The 21,182-nt window shown below is 40.1% G+C and overlaps 1 long non-coding RNA gene across 1 annotated transcript; it reads right to left on the bottom strand.

The window, feature by feature from the left end:
• LOC110400273 lies at positions 3,484-17,565 on the bottom strand. The gene is made up of 3 exons (XR_002439731.1): positions 17,499-17,565; positions 6,069-6,184; positions 3,484-3,787 (listed from the first exon to the last, which is right to left on the bottom strand). It is a non-coding gene; the product is annotated as an uncharacterized LOC110400273 (long non-coding RNA).

Genomic DNA, 21,182 nt, shown 5'->3' with positions numbered 1-21,182 from the left:
GATTTGACTGGTATTCAAATTATGTATCCCATCTCATTTCAGCCTGTTTGCTCTATTTATACCCCTTGAAGCAGAAGGCTCAGCATGCCCTGAAGTCTCAAAAGATTTGGGGACCGGAGGGAATATTCCCTTAATTATCACGTATCCCAGTGGTATATGTCACAAGCCCAAGAGCATGAAGCTCCTGGCCTGATTATCATTCACGTGCTGTGTGACATTTGTTAAATTCCTCATCCCACAGACATTTAATCAGTGGTATTATCAAAATGAGATATTTACCCCACTGGGTGATATGGACTGGGGCAGGAAAGCATTCCAGAATCGCTTCACTGATGTCTATTTATAAAGACAGTGCAATTTTCTTTCTCCCCTCCCCTTCCTTAGTAGAACCAGTTAGAGCTCCAGCAACAGAGCAGGGCTTCTTCCACATCCTTTATTTCTGCAGTAAACCTCTACTCCTGATACATTTTGATCCACAGCCAGTTTAACCTGCCCACTGACTGTTAAACTGCGCTTATTGTTTGCACAAGAACTTTAAGAATCAAGATATTTTTTCTCCTTCTCCCAGATCCACGCTGGCTTTTAAAATGAGATTTAGAGCTAGGCTGAGCATCTTAGAGCCCCATTGCCGCCTCAGAGTAATGCTGTCATGGCAGTAGCCCATCAGCACTGCACCCAGCATCATTCAGTCTCCTTACTTGGACAGTCTGCAGATTCCTTTCTAAAATCTCAAACTGCAACCAGCTATTATTATAGTGTACATTTCAGTCTTGTCCTTACCTGTGACTTGAACTCCAGAACACCACAATTCTTTCTATGCATAACACACAGTGATGGTGTCTGTTCCTAACGCTGAAGGATTGTGTTCATCCCAACCTAATAAGCACTTAAAAGAGAGGAATTACTCATGTGAAGAAGTCTTTCTCCCTCTCCACTGCTGTGCAGGGAGCCTAAACAGCTACCTTTCATCTGATTTTTTCCAGAAAGATGTCCCAGCCTCTGCTCCCATTGGCAGTAACGTAAACTGAAGCTATAAAAGTATGCAGCATCTTTGCTCTTTTTCCCTGAAGGACTTGCATGGCTATTCACATATCTGCAGGGTGTTGTGTTAGATATGTCTCCATACAGGACAGATTTCTGGAGCATGGCTAAGCTGCTGTCCTGAAAGTTCATTTACCTTCATAAAAGCACAAGGGAACACTATGGAGTAGTAGAGGGATGGAGAAACATCTGGTTAGCCAACATGTGGGCCACAGGAGTAATGAACTCTGCTTTTTAATAGGTAAGCCTGCACCTGCACAAGATTTCCAGCTTCTGCACCAGCAACAGCTCCTGAGAGGGATAAATAATTAAGACAATAAGGCTGAGGTGGAAAATGGCTGCAATATTTGCTTTCCTTAAGAGCACATTAGGGACATGCATAAGATCAGGCACAGTTGAGTTTGCTCTAACTGAACTTTGATTGACCCCAAAAGCCCTCTTATATGAACAGACTGGTGAATCTACCCTCAGTAATCTGAAAAAGCACTAATTATTCTTTGGCTGGTCCTAAGGCCTTATCACTGTCTTATTTGAAACACAAGAACCCTAAAAAAAATGCGATTCTATGACTCCAAACTATGTGGGACTTGACCCTTACGTCGCACAGACATCCCACAAGAACTTGCTATGCTCTTATGGCTATCTCCATTTTGCCACTCAAACATATAAGCATAGCACAGTGAAGACCTGGAGCCAGGCCCCAGGCCCAACCACTGTTGCACCAAACTAAATGCAGTTCCTGTTGTACTTTATTTTTAGGGAAAAACATCCTTGGCTGTCTGTTGAAATTGTCTTCCCACATGAAAAATAGTATAGATGATACCAGTCAACAGGTGGGTGACAGCTTTAGTTTCAAAGGCAGGCAGGTTTGAGGGGAGGCAAATTTCACAGGAAAGGTCTCAGAAGGTAGACAGAAGCTGCTTGATGAAATACTGTAATTAGAGTTCCCCCAAGAACACCACTCTATGATGTTAGCAGTTCTTGCCCAGTTTGAAAACAACTGATGCTGCAGACCTTCTTTGACTTCTGTGGAACCAAACTGAAGTTAAACTTCTGACCCTCTTCATCTTGAAGAGTCCAGCTGGGAAAAAGCATGTCAAAAGCCTGTGGGCTTTTCACCAGCACTTTACATCACTTTGTGCAGAGCCACCAAAACTGATCAGGTTTCACACCCATAAGAAACAAGTTGGAAGACATTCAAGAGCTGAGAAAAACACTTCAGAGGACAGCTCATTATAAAGGTGCGGTGTAGCTGGGAAAACAATGATGATGACCTCTTGAAAACCGTTCACACTACTGTAGGTTCTAGCACACCAAAGTCTTGGTTCAAAGATCTCTTTAGTCTGAGCAAACTCTCTTTACAAAAAAGAGAGTCTAGGATAAAGAGTAGAAGCAGACACAAAAAAACAGGGAAGCAGCAGTAAGCACTGCAACAGTTTTTCTTGGAGCTCCATAACTACCACGGTGTCAAAATTAAGGGAAAACCTGAGTATTTTACCTAGCTGCCTCCCAGTCCAGGAATTGGAAGTCATAGATTTTATAGGATCTTTTTTCCATTAATATATAAAATACTTTCATTTCAGGAGCTCTGGCTCTATTTCCTGTCTATTTCTCACCCTCATCAATAATTACACAGGTGAAAGTAGACAAGTGAATTGCTCTCTGCCTCAGTTTTCCCATATTTTAAATAGTTTTAGAAAGAAAACTTAGAACAACATTTAAACATGATCTTTTGCACATGTGCCCTCATTGCTGAAAGTAATGAAGAACATCCAAAATAAACCAAGCTCTACCCTAAGCAGGAGCAAAACAGATAAAGCATTTCACAGAACATTAACTTAATTTACATACCCTGCATACATATTAGGAAACTGAATGTATGATTGGATCTTAGAAATCGTAAGTAAATACAAACTGCGAGATAAAGCAAATACTAATAATATTAATAATAGTAACTGCAGTAATACCCTAAATAATGCTCTAATTTCAAGTAAAAGAGGAAAAGCATTTTTTAAAAGTGTTTAAGATATCCTTTCCACCAATAGTCAAAGTACCACTGAACTAAATCTGATAGTAGTTACCTGAAATTTCAATTTAAGCATAATTGAGTGAAATGTGTGGTTACCTTACAGTATTTGGAAGATGTTTACAGATGAAGAGACATTTGAAATTTACAGAATGGTCATATCACACTCAACTAGGAGCTAATTCTTTTTGGAGGTTTTCAGAACGCTTTTAAATGTTCTGCTCAGTTGTATTCCAGTGTCTTCCAGGCTTTAATGGACCAATTTGATACATGCTAATGAAAATTCAGAGGTGGGACAGTGGCCACAAAGCAATTGCATAGGTGAAGCGAAAAATATTTTCTCAGTTTGCCTCAAGCAGTCAAGAAAAGAATTTCCTTCAAATCTTACGTGCTTTATGAATATTTAAATTGCCAAGTTCGCTTTAACCAAGTTTCCAAGACTAAGGCTGCTGATTCTGTGACCATAATGATAAACTGGGCACATAAATGATTCATATTCTTTACTACACTCTTGGCCTATATTTGCTGAGAAAGTAATTGTAAACATCTGTCCTGCAAGGTCACCGACTGACAGATCCACACTAACCTTCAGACGTATTTACAGCCAAAGAGGTTTCCAAATGTAAAATGGTGTTCTGGAAGCATAAAGGCTGACCAACTGCTAGTGAGTCACAGCTGAGAAATGCAGTACAGGTATGAGCTCATAAAACCTTTGGTGACCTGCAGAATGTAGACGTGGAAAGCGTATCAAGGAAAAACCCCAGTGCCACATAAAGGCTGTCTGAATAGCACCAGCTAATTGCAAATCAGAGCTAACCACTAAAAAAAGGAAGTATCTTTGTGAGGTACCATTGTGTGGAAATGAAATGGAAAACTGCAAGCTGGGAGGCTGAATAACTTGCATACAGAAGCACCATGGGAATACTGCTCCTGCCAATAAAGGACAGGAAGGAAAAGATGGTCTTTGCTTTAAGTATGGGTTGTGGAATTCGGAAACCCATTTTTGGGTCCAGTTTTGCTGAAAGATTTCCTGTGGATACAGTCAAAAATGGAGCTGTTAGCCCTTTTCTACCTCTTGGCTACAACGTTATTAAGGTTAGAGAGAGACCTGAGCTTCAATGTAGAGAGACAAGAGAAAAGCCCTCATATTCAGGCAATCCGTTTATTCAAAAGCTGAGCTGAAATTCTTGGCTCTGAAGTGAACAAATGTTCTTGCTGGGCTGTTCCAGCAAAATGGAAACCCTCAGAGTGAGACAGACCTGGAACCAGTCAGAGAGGTGTGAATAAAGTTTGTAAACATGCTCTCCCAATTATATTGCCATTTATAGAGAGACTGACAGAGTGACTTGTGTAGCTGGCCAGCATAAACATGTATCATTCATATTGTGAAAGCACAACACTATACTATGAAATGCTAGCTGGGATTAGGAAACCCAAATTAGTTTCACATATTGCTTTAGAAAGACTTTAACTGAGATCTGGAGTCTAGCTCTGATACCAGTATTTTGATAACAGTGAAACAATATTCGCCAAGAGCAATATGAAATCTGGAAAACCTGCTTTAGATTGGAAGGAAGGCAGGAATCTTTCTCTAAGTTGTGATTTGATCCCACAGGAGATCGTGAGGCATAAAGACAATATCAGAAAACTCCTTACTACAGTTAACAGAACTACTGGCATAACCTGTATGCTTACCACTTTTTCTCCTCCTCCCCACCATTTTGACCAATCTATACTAGAAACGGTTTTGTTTTCTGTTTGTCTAGCAGGGAGGGTCAACCATTTCATGGCTACACAGCAATGGATTCTCTACCACTTGAGATCACTATACTTAGCCATCTCTGTAACTAATGTTTCTCAACTTGTGCATTGTGAAACTGCAGTAGAAAGCAGAGGAAAAGGGAGTGAGGGGTCAGAAAGGCAATCAAGAGGGTTTGTGAGGCACTGAAATGTTATTACAATCTAAGGTCAAGAAATCTTGCTGTCTACCTCCCTGTACCACCTTTATCTCCAAGGTCAAATATTCCCTGCCAAGATTTCAAAAAACCTGAACACAAACATGTTAGAGAGACTTCACCATGTTATCATGAGCAGAATTTTTTACTCTTACTTTTATGGGCAGTCACAAAAATGATTGACTTCTAGAAAGGGGTTGTGACCCAAAAAGACTGAGAAACTCTGTCCTTGTTGAACCAGGAATCAGTGGAAACCTGAGCCCTAACTCAGTGAAATACCATTAAATAACGCTATATAGATACCACATTGGAGGTATTAATCCCTTATTTAAGCATTCACATAACTTTTATACAGAAAAAAAGTTAGTGATGTCTAATTGCACAGGCAATTAAGTAATTTTCTGATTTGGAGCATACTTGTTTATTGATCTGTTTTCTTTTAACATTATGTTCTTCTTTCTGTAGTCAGACCAAAATAAACATGGACAACACTCAGCTAAATGTAAATGGATCTAAAAGAAATAATATTCCATTTTCTAAGCCAATGAATTCAGGGACAGAGTGGTGTCAAAAATTGCATATTCTAATTTAGTTAAAGATTCTATATTCACAAACACATGTTGCTTGGTGTCAACACCCATCCTGACTTCTACAAATACCTTGGAAACAGGTGTTTAAAATAAGATTCCCACAACCCTGGATTTATCATATAAAATATAAATGGGACTGGGAGATCTGTGTGAGGTTCTGAGCATTAATGTTAGGAGCAAGAAGCATCTTCTCAAGACCTGTAACAGAAATGAATCTGTAGATCTTCAGAAGTTGGGTCTGCTTTTCGTGGCCTTTTCTGTTTTATTTTCGGTGGTTTTGTTTATTTGTTTTCCAATATTACGATTCCTTTTCTCTACATTAAATTTCTTACAGCTGAGAGTGTGAGAAGTAGTCTAAATAGAAACATACTCTCACATGGATCAAAATGCAATTTTCTTTGTTTCCGAAGTATACTAAGCATAATAAGCACAGCAATACCAGCAATATCTCTCTACCTCTCTGTTGCTGACAGGAATCCTTCTGGCCTGATTCTGAGTTCTCTCTCTGCTCATACAGCTGCCTTATGGTTCTGTTTCCTGGCTTCCCAGGGCAACCACGCAGATGAAATCCTCTAAAAAAAAAGAGACAAACCAAGGTAGAGGAAAATTTATTGCAGACTCTGACAATCTAAAGGGATGCAGAGGCAGAGAAGAGACTAAGGTCTGATGGGATTTTAATCTCATTAACTCTTGCTTGAAATGTACTATTACAAAACAAGGTATTAGCAATCGCCTCCTCCCTTCTGTGAGGAGTGATCTTTGTGTGAGCACCCTTCTTCCTAGTCAGGTGCCTGGTCCTGGCATTTCTCCATGATATACCTCAGGGGTCTTCCCACAGCTATGCAAGGAGCACAGTGGTTACTGCAATTCAAGCCTGGAGGTGGCTCAAAGGGAAATGGTAGGAAGTTTCAAAGGTTTTTTTCTTCCTTACTTCAGCTTCCTCTCTCCTGAGCGTCAGCTGAGAAAATTTTACATGCTGCTCTGTTATTCCTATCGCAGAGTCTTAAAATAGCCTAAAGTGCTTGCATTCAAAGATGGCAAGAGCACTGTAGGAGCTTGTCGAATCCCTACCTCAAAGAGCCTGAAACAGCAGTTTAAATCAATTTACAGTATAAGCCACTCCCAAAGCCCCCTCTCCTGCTTCCTCACCCACCTTTCTGCCCTGGAGTGAATCCTGGTACTAATCTTCACACTGAATCATTTCAACTTTGAAACTAAGGGATGGGATGCCAGGCCAGAGGGAGCCTCACTTCTTCCTTGGATGAGCAACTTCTTCCAAAGAGGGACAGAAGGCCATAGTAGCATTTGCTGCGGCCCTGCTTCAGCAGCCTTCCTTTAGTGGCCTTTGGAGGCCGTGAGGCCTCTAAGCACCTTTCAGGCCTTCAGGCCACAAGTTCAACAAAACATCACATCTGAGGGGCAGCAACAGATTTGTTTATCCCTCTGCTGAGGCAGATAAAACAAGGTTCCTCATCTGCTCCACAGCCTGCTGGGCCTTTTGCACAACTCTTAGAAACTTGTGACCTCACTCATAGAAATGCACATGCTGCCCATCTGTGAGGGGACACACTGAAGTCATTGCCAGCAGACTGGAAAGTGTGCAATGGCCAATGTTGTCTCCCAGGCTGCTGCTTCATTTCAAGTTATCTGCACTTTAAAGAGCCAGGAGACTCCTTGAACGTGCTCATCTTTCTGACCCCATAAAAACTGACAGCGCAAAGACAGAATGATTTCATTATGGCAATACACAGCAACTTCTGGCTGGATCCAGCAAATTACTGGGGGATTGGTAAGAATATCAGAAGAGCCTCTCAATTTACTGTTACAGTATCTGGATAGCCAAGTGACATGAAAGTTCAGCCCTGCTCCATTCTCCTCAAAGCTATCTTGAACTGACAGAGAGAAGCAGTCCCATTTTGTCATACCTGAAGGTTGTACCCATCCCCTTTCCCTCTCAGCCTGTCACATAACATGGATGCTAACTCATTCCTTTCTCTTCATATATTGTGACCCTCTGGGAGAGCAGCATTGGGTGGATGCCAGAAAGCACAAGCTAGCTGCTGGGTAAATTTGCTTGTAAAACTTAGCAGCATATTATCTCTGGGGTATTTACTATTAAATGTGTGACTCTCCAAGCAAGCACAGACTGAATCCAGGCCCTTTATCTTCTGTGCTAGAGGTAATTTCCAAATAAAGGTTGTCAAAGCATCAACCTCACCAGCAGTCTTTAAAACCTGGGACAGAGATGGGTCAGGAAGAGGTCTACTGTAATAGAAATGCTTGGCAGGTAGAAGAAATGTTCCCATGCACCAAAACAAACACCAGCATTTGTTTTTTGGCAGTAGTTGTTTGCAGAAAGTGGGAGAGCTGATTAATTTATTTCACCTGATTATAGGTTACACCTGCAGCCTGAGCAGAACATGCTGGTGCCACTGTCTCCGCCCATGTCATAGATTACATACTGGGAAAGACAATAGAAAAGGTCTGCTTTTGGGCCAGTCTCACATTTGACCTATGCATTAAAACCTCAACCATAAAGTATCCAGCTTCAAACATCCTTGATGTTGAAGCTGGACACAGCTTCAAGAAAGACAAAGAAGTGTCAATAGAGAATGGTGATTAAGACAGGGCATCTGACATCCAGCAGCACTGAAAACTGCTCAGTAAAACTCATTTCCGAGAAATTAAATAACATGCAGCCAATGAAAAAACAAAAAGGAACAGGACCACTTAAATGGAGTTTAACATTGAGAAGGGAATCAGTCAATTACAGGCACCTAGTAAGCATCCAATTGGAGTGAGCAAAACTGATGGGGGCATTTCTTTTTGTCTAGGGAAATATGACCACAGCCTGTAATAATATCTACACGTTTCACAAGTCCTAATAACAATAAGTTGTGTTAATATAACACCTTTCATCCTGAAGGAACTCAGAGTGCTTTAAAAGTGACTTAGCAAACTATACAATGATATTCAGCCTCTCATTCCACTCAAAGTTGAAAACTGACTACAGTTGGCATGGCTTTTCTTTTAGTTTCCATTGTTCCATGAGTATTTCTCTAGGCCATTACTGTTATTTGTTTTTTTTTTTAATAACAAATTTGATAGCATAGGAAAAAAAGGCAGCTATTTACTTGGGGACAGCTGCATGAATATAACCAATTTTGGAGGATTCAAGAAAGAAAAAGAGAAGTTCCATGTCAACCCAAACAGAAATGTCAGCTTTGCTTTCCAAAAGAGAAAAAACAAACAAGAAAAATCCATGTTGAATAAAGCACAGAATGTTTGATTCACTGTGAAATAAAAGTTTTTTAAATGTTTTCTGAAGACTGAAGTTGACTCAGTTGTAAAACAAAACAGATTGTAGTTGGCAAGTAGAAGTGAAACGTTTTGACTTTTCAAAATGTAATTTTTCTTTTGGACACAACTGTAACAAAATAAGTAAATCTATCTCACCTGGTGCTCTTTTCCACAAACCTCACAGGAGTGCCCAAGAACAGTTTAAGGAGAGGACAAGTGCCTTAGTTCCTGCTGTTTTATTCACTGTCCACCTGAACTAGAGGTAGTATCTTAAACAGCCACAGATGGATTTTTCCTCCATGAATTGATTCAAATTAACTCTCCCTAAAGCTATGTAAATTTTATCATCCATAGTATTCTGTGACCATAGGTTATACAGCTCCTGCATTCCGCTCAAATTATATTGTTTTGGTTGTTTCAATTTGCCTTTGAAATTCTGCTGGAAGCAGAAGACATTCACTGAAACAATGAAAGAGTAGACAATCACTCCCTATTCATTATCACCATGCCAATAACGGTACTTCTTTTTCCATGTGGAAGAACACTGGCATGCAGCTCCAGCAGAGGTGCTAAACAATTCTTTTATCTCCCTCCTTGCCCCTTGGAAACTAGTTTAAATTGTAGAACTAAATGTGTACAGGGCATTCTGTGGTTGAGCACATTCTCTTTATGCACCGAGATGACCTTCCTGCATTCTTGCAATGTCTCATGTACATAAAATACATACTGTATTTTACCTCCTACAGCAGCAAACATCATCCTGGGACTGGCTGATATGACAAAAGACTACAGAAAACATGTTATTTGGAGAATATATGATAACATCCAAACCGATTAGTGTAATGTCTGTGCGTGACAAAGATGCCCGTATTTTCTCTTCTTGCCTACAAACAAGAAGAATGAAAATGACATCCTATAGGTGTATTCTTCTTCAAGAAACTGCTGTATTCCACAAAGGGCTTGTTGGATCATCAAATACTGAGCTCAGGAGATGTTTCCTCACAAATCTAGAACAGAGCTGATGAAAGGTAACTGGCCTATAAAATGAACAGGAAAATCCTGTCCCAATTCCTCTTAAAAAAAATAAAAGTTAAATTCAGAGGTGCTGAGAAACACACCGAGCAGAGCAAAAAGAAAAAACAGTTCATTCATCCACTCTTTACAAGCAGCTGGGCTTGAGCTGAATGTGCTTTTGCTGTGTTCTTTGTGTAATGGTATATTATAAAAATGTTATTAGAAGGCCAAATTTAGGCATAGCAGGAGAAGAGGGGAAAAAAATCCTTAACTCTGAAAGATAAATTGGCTTCTCTGGGAATGAGATTTTAAGTCTCCCCTCGCACTTTTTCCTCTGAAATTTTGGTTGCTTTCCTCTGCTGATTGGGAAGATTAGAGCAATAGAAAAAAGTTTAATTCCTTTGAATGCAACATTCTCTTGCATCCTCTTCTGAACTCAGTCTGCTTAGACATACCTCAGTTACAGGGCAGCTGAGAGGTGGAAAGGGATAGCTCCTGGAATAGGATTTCCACAAAAAAAAAATCTCTTTGGCTTGTTGAGTTTTTGAATGAGCAGAGTTAGCTATCCAGTTGGAAGGGGGACCACCAACATGAAAAGTAAACTGAGAATGCAGAAAGAAAATACATTGTTACTGCAGAAACTGCTGCAAAACAGTCAGAGGGTCTTTTCCACCTCAATCATAATTTTTTTGCTTCAATCTAAACGTAAAGACGAAGGAAGGTCTAGCAGTTGAAGCTTTAAATGGCCTGAATACATCTGCAATTATTTTCTGATAGCAAATATTCAAAAGGCAAATCATTAGCATAGTTAGACACTGGATAACCACTGAAAATCCCAAACTGCCAGAAAACCTGACTCTTTCCCCTACTCCCTGTATATAGCCACCTTAAAAGTAATAACCATGCCAATTAACTGCTTACAGCTGCAAAATGTAGGTGTTATAACTTTTCCTGAAGTGCTGCATTTTGGAAACTACTGTATCCACCATGCAATGACTGGCATAAGCCTGGCCTGGTTATAAAGCCTGGAGTTACTCAGAACCTGTTTCCCTTAAGCTTTTGTCTTGGTAGCAAAAAAGGCTTTGGTGGGAATTTCATGTTAGCTTGTTAATTGGATTAAGTCTTTTCTTAAGTTCTGTGACTTGCTTGAAGAAAAACAGATCATGATTTTTTTCCTCCCTGAAGTTAGGAACAGAGGCCTCAGATGGTTTTCACAAGTTACTAAGTCCTGTCTCCATGACTGCAGAAGCTCTTCAATAACTTCTTTACTTAGGGGGACTACAAATCTTCTACTTCATATGTTCCCACACAGAAGAGTCTGGAGAATTCTCCCAGTACATGACAAAATAGAAACTGTAGGAAAAGATGGGAAGTTGCCACAACAGTTAACAGAAGCCATTGTGAACGTCCTGCTCTTTAAAAAAATGGCTTATGATATTTGAGAATAGGCCTTGACCCCTGCTGTAGAGGAACACAAAGGCAAATGTGACCATGGGAAAAATTCCTCTCCACCCCCAATCCCAGTAATTTAACTCTAATCATGAGCCAGACACACCCCAAGCACAACTACACTGATACAAATAAAGGGAGTACACGTGCCCAGGAATGTTCTCTAGCATTAAAATCAATTGGCACAGAATGGCTGCCTTTCAGGCTCTCTCAGAACCCCAAAACAGGATGGCTACTTGAGAACTGCCTCCTGCAGAAGGTTTCTGCATCAGTCCCTGAACAACACTTGGAAATAAGTTTTGGAGACTATTAGTCAGCATGGACAAAATGATGACAGAGACCATTCTAACATTGTAGTAGTACAGGCAATGATGTCCCAGTGCCTGGAAAAAATCTTTCCAAACATTCTTTGCTTTTCTTGTATAGATATAGTCAAAGTGGACTCGTGAAAAGCTTTTAATGGACATAACTGTGCATTTCATTTAGTTTTGTACACTTCATTAGCAAGTTTTTTCTTCTTAAAACCTGCTCGTTAGCAGTAGTTGAGGTCAGAGCTCCAAGTTGTTATAATTTAACATATAGGTTTTGTGGTGGTGCTTGTGTGTGGCCCATAGAATTAGCCACCAAACACAAACATGAATAATCATAACACAATTTCACTCAGGGGCTATTCTGCAATATTTGTATAAAATTTCATTGACCTATAAAATGTTTCTCAGTAAGTAAAATTAATACCTTTGAAAATGCACAGGATGTAGAGTCCAAACAAAGCAGAGGAAAATTCAACAGCCAGGTCATTCAGGCAACTCTCTCCAGTAAACACCAACTAGTTCCATGTTACTTGACCACTATCAAATACTTAACGTGGCCCAAATGAAACAAATACAGATTTGGCACTCCATGTACAGCTATTAGACCCATACTTTGGGAGACTTCAGCAAAGTCATTTTCAGACTTTATGCTCTGGTCTGTACACCTTATTCTTGTTTCTACCCAGGTACTTTGGTGCCTTCGGACTTTTAGTACATACAGCAATAAGCAGAAGATACAGTTCTTGCCTAGAGACTTCAAACATTGACATAATACCAATAGCAGTAGCTGCCAAAATGCCTGGAGGTTTCAGGATGGGAGTTCCCTGAGAAGTAAAACAAATAGCCTGATGGGTGCCAGACTGAAATAAACGACCTGATTTCTTCCAGGTGTATGTCCTCCACCATGAAGTCTTGCTGCCAACAACTCCACTTGTCCACTTTCTACCTCCTGTTAGCACATCCCTAGCATGTTCACAGTGTTTCATCCCTGTAGTCCACCACATCTTGAAGTTCATTCCTGTGTCTAATAACTCTCTTCCGCATACCTTCATCTTCCTTTCCAGTGGGCCAAAAGTTAACACACTTCTGAATGCTCCAAATATGTCCTAACTGACCAGTCAATGGAAAAACATGAGAAAATATAAATAATCATAGTAAAAAGATAGATAACTGAGTTATATTACAACCTTTTCTCCCCACTGCAGGAACATACATTTGAGAGACCTCTGAGACATTCACCTCTCAGAGTTCATTGAAATACGTTAAAGATATTGTGAGAGCATACAGGGAACAGACAGCAAACAACAAAAGCATTAAAACCTTATTCCCTTATAGTTATTTATTCCAAGTTTTCTTGAAATTTTCAAGGTGATTTTATTTCACAGAAATTCAGCAAATTAATAGAGAGACACTAAGAAGAAAAACATCCATTCTACATAAGTCATCAAGTATCCAAGTAGTATGTGTGCGCATTCACACCCAAAAGGGAACACCTCTCTCACAACTGGTTTAACCTCTATGAGAAATGGAAACTGCAGATGCACTGGAAAATAACCCTCAATTCTTCATCAGCCTCCTTTGTTCCTTGCTGATACTTCTACTTTCAGTAAACTGTAGACACAGCTTCCTCTGGCTGTGTATTCCTGCTTATTGGTTACAAACAGAAGCCCATGAATTTTCTGGAAAGAAAAATATTTTGGATGCAACTAAGAGGCTCCATGAAGAGTTATCACTCAAGTGCGAGTCACGTCATGTAGGATGCAGATCTCTAGGGTTTGCTACAACAGATTTCAAATGCTCAGGTAAGATGAATGGATTATTTAGCCAAGCTATACTATCCTGTGCTGAAATAGGCCTTTTCTAGTCATGGTACATAGCTTCATTGAGTGTATTTTTCTTGGCTGGGGTCACAAAGAAGAATGATCTCATTCCCCCCCACCACCCCACCCCCAATCCTTGCCACCCTTGTCAATGATTAATCAAGTGCTGCAATTTGAAAGCTTGAAGGAAAAATTTTAAATGGTCTGAGCATCAAAACACATTCCCTTTAGAGATGGAATAACACTAAAACTCATTCTAAAAAACCACTGGCATGTCTTGGTTTTGCAGTCATAAAAGCATAGAAAGATACATCTGGAAAAGCTTTAAAGCTATCACTTGGTCTGTCACCTTGCTCTTCACAGCAGTTGTTTGGCTGGATTTTTATCAATGCTAATGCAGATTCATACCACTATTAGTTAGCTGGTTTCATCAGCTCAGCATGCATCTAACACTAGCAAGTAGTAGGCTATTTCTGACCTTTTATAAGTTTTCTTCACAGGCTCCACTCATCACAATCTAAGGAAAGTACCCATCCTAGTTTGACCGAGACTCACTGTGTTGTGTAGAGTATCTGGTGAAAGTGTAACCAAGGGAGAACCTTCAGAAGGCCCTTTTAAGTCCCTCCACACTCAATCAACTCTGGAAGATATTCACACACATGAAGTAGATCAACATTCTTAAATGGCCATTCAGGAGGAACAGAGTTGCTTCTCATAGTAATTCCAACCTAATTCAAATGCATTTAGATAGCCATCTTTGAAAAACATATTGCAGTTTCTCAGTGAGGAGCACTGTAGAAGATGACAGCAACATCATGACCCTGGCCTGGCTTTCTGCAGCAGTTATTTACTAGCAGGCATTGCTGAGACACAAGGCGAGATGGAACTTGTTTACTGTACAGGAGCCTCACATAGACTGATCAGTTGTGCTTCATGCAAGAGAGCAGGTTATAGTTTTCTATAACTGTGGTTTGAGAGCTTCATAGTCCCTCTCCTATCTCAACAGACTGTCCAGAGAGGCCACAACCAATGGTATCCATGATCAGGTTTTGCCAAGAGAAATGAGTATGTGCACCTTGAGGAGAGAAGTTACTGGTAAAGGTCCTCACCTTAAGGAAGACTGAGTCCGTTCTCTTAAATATTGCAGATTTTGTGGACATGTCCCAACCAGCTACTGATGTGAGCTGGTTCAAACTAGAACTGAAAGTGGGACAAAGGCTCTGGTTTGTTAGTTGTGTATCCCTGAGATGCTCAGCAATTTCTTGACATTAGAGAAGAAATTGAAATCTGTTAGTGGTAACTTCAAACAGGCAATACGCTTACACCCCAAAGATACTAGAGTTCATTGCTTTGTCTGAAAACAACAGGAAAGTGAAAGGAAAACTAGTGATGAAGACTTGAAGAAAAAAAGCAACAACACTTCTGGCAAGATGTTCACAGCTTTACAATCCAAATACCTCTTCCTTATTTTGACAGATTCCAAACAGGTGGCATTTTCCATTGGTGGGTGCTGCTTTCTTTCCACATGCTCCTGATTAGATGCCAATAAAAGAAATGATGACACATGCATCTTTATTGAATGGTTCAATTAGGGTCTCCCTCACCACAGCTCTCCTGCAAGGAGAGAGTGGGATATGCCAGGGGTTTGACTTTATTTTTCAGGTTCATGGTGGATGGAAAGGTTCCTTCTCTGAAAGCAACACTTCACTGTCTCCCCTGAGAAGAAATCCCCCCCTCCTCCCTTTTCTAAGCCAATTCTGCTGATTTTTGACTCAGTGCCTTGTTCCATTTGGAAGCCATATTGCAGTGTGAGCAAGGAAACAGCCAATAAACAGGGGCTCCGGTATTTGCTTTTCTCAAAGTCCCAGGCAAAACCCATAGCTAAAGCACTTGGTTCAGGATCCCAGAAACATCTGCTTTCTTTTCAAAGCTGTATTTTTTATTTTATTTTTGCATCCCTCCTCCTCCCCCTATAAGCACCTTTGTGCTGAGAAGGAATGGGACCTCTCAGCTTTATAAGCAGGGCAAAGTAAAAACTGAACTCTGCAATCTCTAGATAATTATGCCTGGCACCTGAAGGCTAGGGCAGTAATCCTTACATTTCTTTCACACTCCATTGATGGATGGCGTGCTGAGGGTGTGAAGTCTATTTCCCTTTTCCCATCGCTGTCCAAGTGCTGGAACTGCAGGATGGGCTTTTGTAAGCTCAGTCCCTTTTACCAGATGTTTTTTTTGTTAATATTAGCACATGACTTTAGACTGAACAGCCACAACACAGTTGTGCTCCGCAGAGTGGAGCATAGCTTTCAGGCTGCCGCCCAAGCCTCTTGCATATGCTGACCTGGCAAAAAGCAGTTACAGTATTAAGATTAGACACATCACTGAAACCTAAATAGGTTTCTTGTGCCCATTAAGCCATCCTGGTTTACTCAATCATTGTCAGAATTTTTAAGTCACTTATATGAGCATGCCTATTTATGTGCAATTATATCTATGCACATCTGTGTACCTAGACACAGCCTGTACAAGTGAGGATTGTGGTAAAGCTTCCTTACAATCAGTTTTGAGGTCAAGACTGATCTGATTTCTAAGAAGCATTCTATATGCTCGTTACAGTTGGAGCAAAAGTTAATTTTAGAGACTCTCTTGTATTAGGGATACATAGATTTTATGAGCAGTCATAGAGGTTTCTCCTGGCTTTGCACTTCATGATTTTAAGAAAATGCATACTTGCATATGCGTGTGCATGCGTATATATGTGAAAGTCTCATATATGAAAGTACTTTTTTGAAAGATATTTTGGATTTAACTGCAGTCTCCTATGTAGAAATGACAAATTAATTTTAGGAAACTGACAGTAAGGAAACTCATAGGGATGTTTTGTACGTAAACAAGATTTTTTGAACAGATTATAGCAGCAATGAGTCTTTGAAGGGGATAAACACACACAGCAGTCATTTGGGCCGAATGTGAAACAATAAGATCTCCTCTAAACTCCTGCCCTTCTGTATATCAAATCCATTACAACACTGGCAACTCATGTTAATCGAAACGTTAAGGGCAGCACCCCTACCCTAGGCAAAAGTTACATATGCTACTATATATATGTCAATACAGGGGACATTCATCCTGATGAGTGACAACCTTTCGTGCTTGATTGTTTCTGAACCACTCTCCTGCAGAAGGCCACAGTACTACACAACCAATTTTGGATATACTGAAATGAACCAGTATGCTAGTAGAAGATTCACAACACTTAATTTTTCACTCCAGTCTAAATAAGGTCTTGAACACAGGTTTCAAGCACTGCTTCTGTATTTCAGAAACACATTCCAGGTGTTTTGAAAGGAAAGAAGAAAGAATTTCTACACAGCATTCATTTCTGTTTTGCTCTACAGTTCCCAGCTTTCCCAGTGAATAAAGAACAAATTCCCATGTTTCTAAATTGCATTCATAAATACTTACACATATACATGTAAAATCTCATTCACCTACATACATATATTTATCTCATTTTAATAAATGGTTGTTCCTCATAACCAAACCAATGTAAACTGTGAGACTATTTACTAATCTCAGAGAAGTATTCTTCATTTTACTTTTTAGCAAGAAAGCAAAAAAGATTCACACAATATTTTGGAAGAAGCATATGGGCAAAGAATACCTAGAGCGAAGTTTTAGAGCCAGCTGAAACAGCAAATTCAACTCAAAATCTGGAAGCTCCTTTTCAGTTACAAAGTAGATACACTTACTTTAAGAAGTTAATTTGCTGCATTCAACATTCAAACACTTAAACGTTGCATTGGTAATAAATAAACTGAAGTCATAACACTTCACTTTAAGTAAACTTAAAATATACAAAAAACAAAAACCAGTGAGATACTGTTCATCCTATGAAGCAGCAAAACTTTTTCTGACAAGTTCCTCACAATACCAGGGAAAGTATCACTGGGAATACTGATAGTCAAAAATATGAAAAAAAATTGACTCACTCAGCTGGTGTTGAGACTCTAGCTACAAAAAGTCTCCTCCAAGGAAGAAGGCCTTCAACCAGGAGAAGTCCACCCTTCAGAGGCTAGCCCTTAAATGAGCCTGGGAGTACCTGAGCACAGGTAAATTGTTTGCACCTGTGCTTCCTGGGCCAGCCATACCCCTTCACCAGGTGCTCAATCATCATTTCAGGCCATGACCTAACAGTTTCCCTACAGATTTGGAAAGTAAAATGACAACAGTGAATCTGAAAAACTGCTCCCTTGCAACATGCTTTGATATTGATGTTTCTCTTCAGATGCTACCACAGGGCTTTGAAACTCAAGGAATGTAGGTTACTACCTGATTAGAGATCAGGTAGCCCTCTAAATAGCACCTCTCTCTGTGCAAATGTAAGCCATCAATTGGAAGGACGATGTCTCTGAACATGCAGCTCTCTGCTGTCAAGATTTTCAACTGTTTGGAAAGATGGAAATCCACTCTTTGCAGGCTATTTTGCTATGGTCTTCATCTCAAGGTTAAATCTGGAGAATAAATTCAACTTGGCTTTGCTAGTTGGTTTTCAAACAATTCTTGGTCTCTTTTATTAAATACCACTCCTCCCTGCTTGAAACCCAATGTTTATAGTATTATTTTCCTGATGAAATATTTGCTGCTTTTGGATTATAATTATAGCTGGTCAGAAACCAGGATTTCCTTTCCTTAGGATACTCTGGCATTTGAAAGATGAGAGTTTGTATTCCAAATTAGAATAGAAAACCAACATTGTGAAATTTCTTGTGAAAAGTACACACTAAAAATTTCAACAGGGGACTACTGAAAGTTTTCATTGTCATTATATCAAAGTATGCTGTCCAGTAAATAAAAACATGTTTCAATGAGGTAAAAATAAAAGTTTTGAATTTCAGATAATTTTTTTGATAAAGGAAAGCTTATATACAAGCTTTATATATACAAAGTGAAGGAACAATAAGATGAAGAGCAATTTACAAATTGTCATTTACACACCACATGTAGAAAGAACCATTTTTTTTTCCAATGGCAGTTTGCTTTGAGAGAGATTTTTTTGCTTGATTGATCGGAATTATCATATTTTATCATATCTGATCATAACTGATCATATCTTTCTTACCTTCTCAAGACACACTGCCTCAGAGCACATCATCTCTTGCCAGGTGGAAAGGACATAAGAAACATGAGGTTATTATGGAGGTAGAAGAATGGAACATCTGGAAAAGAAGGCATGATTCCACAGGAAACCTGGCTTCAATAGTTCAGCTACTCAGGCAACAACTTATTATTTCTGGAGATGCTGGCTAAGCATGAGATGAACTGTCTGCAGTCTTCTGTTCTTCTAAGAGGTGATGAAGAGAATAAATACAGCTATCTTTAAGGCTAACACCTGAAATTGGCATGCAAGTAAGGTTTAAAAATTGAAGACCTGGTAACTGAATCAGTGCAGTCTTGAACAGGAAATTTAGCATTCATGATGAGTCTGTCCTGTGCTCTGGTAAGTTCTAGCCAATTTCAATGTCCTTTGGAGGTGAAACGCAAGGCTTTTATGGGTCTCAAGGACTAACATCAAATTTAGACCCCAGAGGTTTTGAGACATGGGAAGTTATTTGCCATTCAAAATACAATTGGATGAAAAAGCCAAGTACTGAACTTCTGTGCACATTTGATTATGATTGCAGTGACAATAAGTCTGACATTATCTTTTAAAGATGCAAGGACAGTAGCTGGTGCAGTTTCTCCTTTTACTAATACTAAGAGAGCTCCCTGCACTCCCTTTGTGAAATTATGCTGACCAGAAAATTATCCTGATTTTCCATAAATATATATCCTGTATGCAGGATATATATTTATATAGTAGTATGTATATAATATATATACAACCCACTTGCATACACATATTCTAATGCTTTGTGCCAGTGGGTCTGTGCAGTTTTGAAGATCAACAATTCTGGTGCATCCAGTGCACATAGAAACAAGTGACATCTGGAGAACTGCTGTAGATCATGTAGACCTAGACCAAGCTCAGATGACACCAACTTCCTCATAGTAATGCCTCTGAAGGCACCTGAAAAACTGAGGCCGTAGAACTTGGGAAAGGTGAAGGAATTCAATTCAGTGTTGTTGCTTGGTTCACTACTGACATGCTACCAAGGGAGGATGAGGCTGTTACTTCTTTATCCAACGCAACCTTATTTCCTTCTCTCGCTGTCCCCCAGTGCTGGACAATGGCACAATCTTTCATGGAGAGCCAGAAGAGAGTGGCCAAGTCTGCACAGGAGAAAAATGAAACCCTCAGCCATGACCACTTCTCCCCGTGTACAGGATGCCATATGCCAGCATCATGGAGTAAAACTTTCTGCTCAGAAGACGTCAAGAATAAAAGGTGTTAAGAAAAATGGATGACTTAAAGGCCACGTTTCAGGTCAGCATATTGGATGAGACAAACCTCAAGTCTTCAAACACCACCTCCTCCTCATCCTCCTGATCGGCCAACATGGTCTGCATGCGGAGCAGATGTAGGCCATCCTCAGAGCTCCAAATGTCCAATAGACCAAGATGTCCAGTGTGTTCCATTGTTTTGAAGTGGAATGCGTTCAAGTGAGCCAACAGCTACACTGTCAACCCCTCTGGTGGACCAGTAGGTTAGATGGAATGTTTAACTCACGGAAGAGGCTTTTTGTAGCATGTCATATGGAAGTGTTATGGATGATAGATGTCAGGTAACTGCTAAGAGGATGTGAGGCAAAGAGCTGGGAGATGAATGTCAGTGTCTTCTTGTCCAGTATAAGCCTCAAGCAACTCCACTGATTTTACATGACTGCTGAGAAGTTCATCCAGAGTGGCAAGAATGCAACTGAGATCATATCCTGACCCCTTACTGTAGGAATAAAATGGCTGCTAGTCCAACCAGGAAGGGAGAAACCACACCAGTACATTATTTCCTTATGGCTATACTGACTGATTTTTAATTATTTTTACAGCCCTGGCATTTTCACCTCAAAAGATTATCTTTTATTAATGCTTTGTTTCTCTCTCCTTTTGTCAGCTGCCACAGCAAAGAGATCTCATAAGTGCCTGATCAGAACAAAGTAAAATCTGTTGCCCTCAAGCTGAAGGTGTATCTCTGTATGCCAATCCCCCAGTTATCAAGCAGGCTGCAGGAGGAAGCTCTGCTAAGCATCATGGCTTGTAGTACATCAAGAGCTAGGTGGGCAGGCTGCCCAGCAGGCTGAGGCGTGTGCGTATGTGCATATGTGTGTGCATGCACTTGTGTGCACACATTTCTTCACCTGCTCTTTATCACATCACAAGACACCATGCAGAGGATCCTACCACATTCCAGAGAAGAACAGTCTGTTTCCAAACCTCCACCAAGGATTAAAAAAAATAAAATGACACCCCCTCTTCCCTGCCTCCCAAGCCAGGGAAAGCTTGTCCAAATAAATTGGACCCAGTCCTCAGACAGTGTAAAGTAGCATCACAGCATGGGCTACTGTGCTGAGCTCAGTAACTGTTTCAGTGTGTCCACTCATATCTATACCAAAGATGCATTTTGCTAAATAAATTCCGATTGAAAGAAAAAAAAGAAAAAAAAAGAAAGGGAAAGGAAGGGAAAGGAAGGGAAGGGAAAGGAAGGGAAGGGAAGGGAAGGGAAGGGAAGGGAAGGGAAG

This window comes from Numida meleagris, chromosome 5, assembly GCF_002078875.1.
Source record: "Numida meleagris isolate 19003 breed g44 Domestic line chromosome 5, NumMel1.0, whole genome shotgun sequence".
NCBI lineage: Eukaryota > Metazoa > Chordata > Aves > Galliformes > Numididae > Numida > Numida meleagris.
This window is presented reverse-complemented; position numbering and strand designations above follow the sequence as displayed.